The sequence below is a fragment of the Heptranchias perlo genome, chromosome 8 (genome assembly GCF_035084215.1).
Source record: "Heptranchias perlo isolate sHepPer1 chromosome 8, sHepPer1.hap1, whole genome shotgun sequence".
NCBI lineage: Eukaryota > Metazoa > Chordata > Chondrichthyes > Hexanchiformes > Hexanchidae > Heptranchias > Heptranchias perlo.
Genome location: NC_090332.1, coordinates 24,942,885 through 24,948,884, shown reverse-complemented (window position 1 = coordinate 24,948,884; position 6,000 = coordinate 24,942,885).

Below are 6,000 nucleotides of genomic sequence, written 5' to 3'. Positions count from 1 at the left end.
AGGACCGAGATGAGGAAACATTTCTTCACTCAGAGGGTTGTGAATCTTTGGAATTCTCTACCCCAGGGGCTTTGGATGCTCAGCCGTTGAGTATATTTAAGACTGAGATCGATGGATTTTTGGATGCCAAGGGAATCAAGGGATATGGGCATAGGGCAGGAAAGTGGAGTTGAGGTGGAAGGTCAGCCATGAACGCTATTATTGAATGGCGGAGCAGGCTCGAGGGGCAGTATGGCCTACTTCTGCTCCTATTTCTTATGCTCTTATGATATTATGCTTATCCCAGTGGTCAGTCGTACAGCAGCAATGTTAGAGGCTTGGGACCAAATCTTAAACTGGGAAAGGATAAATAGATAGATAGATAGTTGGAGAGAAAGATAGATAGATAGATAGATCGATAGATAGATAGATAGGTAGATAGACAGTGAGATAGATAGATAGATAGATAGACAGTGAGATAGATAGATAGATAGATCGATAGAGAGATAGTGAGATAGATAGATAGATAGATAGACAGTGAGATAGATAGATAGATAGACAGTGAGATAGATAGATAGATAGATAGATAGATCAATCAATAGATAGATAGAAGTAAATAAAGAAAGAAGTAAAGAAAGAGGAAAAGGCTATCCTGTATCTTAGTGTGTATGATATGGGATGGGATGGTATTAAACCACACAGACCAGAAAGTCCTAAGTTCAATACTCGGTTTGTGCTGCATGATCTGAGCCGAGGCAATAATAAGGACATCATCATGGCCTCAGTGCTTCTTGGCTAGGAAGAGGAAAATCAGCCAAAGGTCCTGCTCCAGATTGCTATCCAGCGACTCCTGCTGGGCATGTACGGATGTTGGTCGAGGACAGGTCGGGCTCATGATGCCTTCCATGGTCAAATATCCAGCCAATAGCCCTAGTTGGGGCCACCTGGATGAGATCCGGGAAGGCTGCTATGAGCCGGGGCATTCAAGAGAGTAGAGGGGAGAAAATGGGCAAAAATTTGAGTTTAAACATGATAAGACGCAGGCTGCTGGTTTAAGAAAACACAATTTGTATTGCTGTGAGAAATGTCAATCTCTAGGTTTTTAGTAACAGTACAAACTGCTGAAATAATAATACCAACTATTATTGGAAAATAACCAGGGCCATTATTAACTCCCTAAGTTTTTGAAAGTAAATTTTATTTGAGAGGTAAGCATTAATGGATGACTTGTAGCAGTTACCCAGATTGCTGCTAGTTATTCCGTATATAGTAAAATTGGTGAACTGGGAGACATCCGTCCTTTTTGCAATGGTTTTGTACCTTAGTGTCTTTTATATGAAATTGACAAAAAATAAGGTCCATTTCAAAATGAGACAATGAGGAAAAATATAGATCACCAGGTTTTTCTGTTCATTTCCTGCTGTGCGTTGTTTACAATCTTGACTTTCAACACCCCCCTGATTTCAAAGAGCTCTGAGTTTTTTTTTAGGCCAGGGAGAACACAATGAGGTTTTCTGCTTGACTGGTAAATGAATCAGCCAGGTGAGACAACAGCCTATTGTAGTGCGATATAGCAGCAGTTCAAAGTATGTCACAGTTATTACACACATGTTGTAAATCTGATAGTGCTGTCTGACTCTGTTAGCTTGTTACGCAAGATCTTATAGTGCAAACAATTCAAACCATTCCACTTCATTTGCTTTTTCTTTTCCCAGGAGAGACTTCAAACTAAAATCTCATTTATGTTAACCAGTTTTATTAGTTTCTAATGAACTTGCCAGGAACATGGCCCCAGAGTGACAGCTGTACTTTATTTTCTTAGTTGAGTGCCCAGGATGGGAAGCCATTATTTTTCTTATGCTCGGAGAATTGTGGCACAGATCCTTGGCTATTCTGGGTCATGTGGGCAAAAATTTGCTCCAGATAGAGCTCTGTAGTCTAGAGACACATCAACACATAACCTTCAAACAAGTTACCTGCCACTTTTCATCGTAGCATGAAGGCGGAATGACTTAATTCAGTATTAAAATATGATTTGTTGGGGACTGGGTGGTGCAGTAGATTAATGCACTCTCACTCCTGGGATCTGGGTTTAAATCCAACTGGGTTGAGAGAATAAAAGTCTCCTTTACCTTCTGGCTATAAAGGTCCTACACAAAATGAGTTTGGGCAGTTTCAACGCAGTTTCCAGCATAAAACTGCCTAACTTGGCACATAATTGGGAATAATAACAACAAGACAGAGAACAATTTACATTTCTACAGCAGAGGGAGACACCTAAGAGCGGTTTCCATGGTGATGGGCCATGGGCACCAAGCAGGAAGGAGAAAAAGAACAGAGGGCAGGAGCAAAAGCATAGTCAAAGAGAAGGGTCTCTTTGAGAAGGGAGAAAGGTGACAGAATAACAATGCTGAGGGGGGGAGTTCCAGATAGCAGGGGCAAGGTCACTGAAGGAAGCACTAGCACCCACCCTCACTCAGCATCTCTCAAAGATTTGATGGTGTGGGGAATGGAAAATGCTCCACTGGTTAGGTACAGTGTGCTGTTCTGGGGCTGCAGCATGTTGTTGAGGCAGAGCAAACGATGCTTAACTCTAACTGTATCTAACTGCACTCCATCTGAACTGGGAATGCTTGATGTTGATGGCTGCTTGTAATGGGAACATTTGCCATCTCCCAGCACTTAAGCCCCTTGCTTTAATGAGCACAAAACTAATATGTGGTGCAGGAGCTGGGAATGGCAGAACTCCTAATGAGAGGCTTAAGATGGCACTATTCAGGATAACCTGCCAGTATTCGCTTAGGCTGCTGGCTGATGGCTGGGAAAACTTATTATTTAATCAGATCTTACTGGTAGTCGACCTTCCTGAATCCAGAAAGTTTACATTCGAGTTGCAACTGGCTGCGTGAGGCCCATGCATCGGGAACCAATCTCACGTATTAATATAGCAGCTCTTGTGTTTGCACCACAATGAAACAGGTTTATTGTTTTCACTCACCAGTCCGTTTTCCCTTTATTTTGCCCAGACCAAAAAGCCTGGAAACCTGAATGGTGGGACACAAAAGTTTTCAGCTGATCTGAACATTGACCTCCTTAACCTTTGCAGAACCCGTTTTAAAAGTCACAGAGCTGATAGGGTGCCACTGCGTGCAAACATTACTTGTGGAAATATGTTTGCTTTAGTGGTAAGGGTTTATCTGTGGTGAGCCACTGATCCTGAGGTCAGACGTTTGTCGGTTCATGTACTGTAGTCGGAGCAACTAAAAACATCAGGTTGTGTTTTGCGTGTGCAGATAGCCATGCATCTATTTAATTGGCGCAACACTGCCCACAAAACCAGAAGACTGTTTCTGTGACCCTTTGAACTAATTAATCGACTCTTTAACACTGCCTTATCCATGTGCTGCAATCTGTGACTGAGCTTATTAGAGCTATTGAAAGCCAGTGGTGATTGGAAGTTATCTGACTTTACTCTTTCATGCCTTTAGCTGTGCAGGCATTTTTTGTTCTTTGATTCTGCTTTTTGTTCCTAATTCCCAACAGACTTCGCCCCAAAGTGATAAATACTGCACTTCACAGGCTGTGGCTTGCCTTCTGAGACAACTGGCTCAGATAAGGAATGCACAATGTGGGGAACCACACGCAATTAGAGGATGAAATCAGGCTCAGTGGCGCAGTTCAGGACATGTTTGTGTCACCGGCTCGATCACCTCATGAAATTATTTACTTGACCAGACTATTACACGGCTGTGACTTTATCTGCTATCACAATGTTTACTGAAAAGGTCAAAGAATCCTTACCTTATTTTTAGTTATTCTTTTTTTATTTTTCTTGCCAATTTTCTGCCCTCCTCTCATAAGGTCGCTGCTTTTTCATGGCTACAGTTTCATGGGCACTGCCAACCCCTCCCATACATCGGCCAACTTACCATTCTGTATGCGCGAGTCTTGACAGTAACTGTCAGCAAGCTATTCACCCCAGATGGCATCACAGGCAAATCCCGATCCCAATCCTGTCATCACTGGCTTCCATACACAAGCACTTTCCAGTAGGTGTCACTGGATACTGATCAGGAGTGGGAACCCTGGCTCATTTCCAGTCCTCAGCCCAACAACACAACTTGCATTTATAAAGTGCTTTTTAATGTAGTATGTATCCCAAGGCACATCAGAGAGGAGAAATGGACACTGAGCAAAAGTAGGGTTACCAACCCTCCTGGACTCTCCTGGAGTATCCAGCAATTAAAGATTAAACTCCCCATTCACTGCTGCAAGGAACTGAGGAGAAAAATCATTGGCCATCGAAAAAATAACGGAAACGGGGAAAAAAAGGCTGTTTGACTGACTGTCAAAAATCAGCCATTCGGGTAACGAGGAGTCTGCTATGGCTATGGGAAGGTGGTGGGCTGTGAGGATGGATGCGTCGGCCACCAATGGTGGGAGCATGGGGATGGGGCAGTTGGAGGCGGGAACCAATAAGTTGACAACCTTTAGAGATAGTGGAAGGGTTGGGAAGGTGACCGAAAGCCGATTAAAGGTGAGGAGAGAGATGGTAAGCAGGATAGGTTTAGAGAGAGAGAGTTCCAGAAGAGTGGGGCCAAGATGTTTGAAGGCTCTGCCACCATAGGTAGAGTAGAAGGAGGGGGATACACAACAGGTTAAAGTTGGAAGAATGGAGCACTCAGGCTGCATCATTAGGCTGGAGGGTGTTGCAAAATAGGTTGGGACAGTGCAGTCACAAAGTCTGGGACACTCGAATGGAGTGACAAACATTCAGGGAACATGGGAGCAGATGAGGAAAAGGTTAATAACCTCAGGAAATTTGCCCATTGCACTCCAGCGCCACCAGTGATGGTAACCAAAAATATGGAACCCCGGTGACATGAAAAAATATTTTTTGATTCTAATATTGAAACAAGGCCCAGTTGAAAATCAAAACTCTTCATAAACATCCTTATTTGTGAACTTGCAGTGGAGTTACATACCGTCAGGCCTCAGGCCGATTGACATTCTCCTCCTTACAAGAACTTCTAACTTGCAAGCAAAGAACACCTATTAACCAACAAAATCTCTAAATTATGTAATTTGTAACCATAATGATGGTAAAAATCTGAACGTGAAGGGGATAATTTTGACTCTGGGAAATAGTGTTAAATATGCGATATTGGCTCGGCCACCCGTTAAACACCTCTCCTGATTTTCGTTTCCGTTGAGGTCAGGAGAGGTGTTTAATCGGAGCTGATATCACGCGTTTTACACCATCGCCAAAAGTCAAAATGACCCCCGATGTGCATGTGCCACATATATGGTGGCAGTGTTAGCTTTTACCCAGTGTTATTGTGTAGTCTCCAGTAGTTTTCACATCGTTCACCTGAGGAAGGAGGAAGCCTCCGAAAGCTTGTGAATTTAAAATAAAATTGCTGGACTATAACTTGGTGTTGTAAAATTGTTTACAACAAATCTCCAGTAGGGGGCAGCATTGTTCTCTTAAAAATAATTCTGAGCCTCAAGGCTTAAACTCCCAGTGCTGCTGCCTTTTAAAACTGGGTCAATCCATTGAATTCTGTTTAAAGATCTGAGTCGAGTCCAAGACAGCCTGCTGCTCTTGGTCGGATACATTTTTCCAATCCTCGAATCAGACTTTCAGATGGAAGATCTCACGACAGTGAGGCATGGCTTGCGGGTTGTCTCTCTCCAGCCTCTGCACTGAAGTGGGTCGTGTGAGAGTGAATTGCAAGCTGTCAGGTGAAGAATAGGCAGGAGTCACTGCCTTCAGGACAGGAAAGGAGAACAGTGGTGAAAATTCAGAGACACATATGACCAAATGAGACGAGACATATTTTATTTAAATATGGGATGGTTTAATTGGTAAAGGCGATTTCCAATGCAAAACTGAGCCCCACAGAGCAGAAAAGTTCCAAGGTTCATTCTCTGATCTGCACTGAGTTAGTTGATCTCAGCAACAGGGTTTAAGGAAAAGAAAGTCAAGCAGGGTTTTCATTCCTAACTACTATCCAGTGA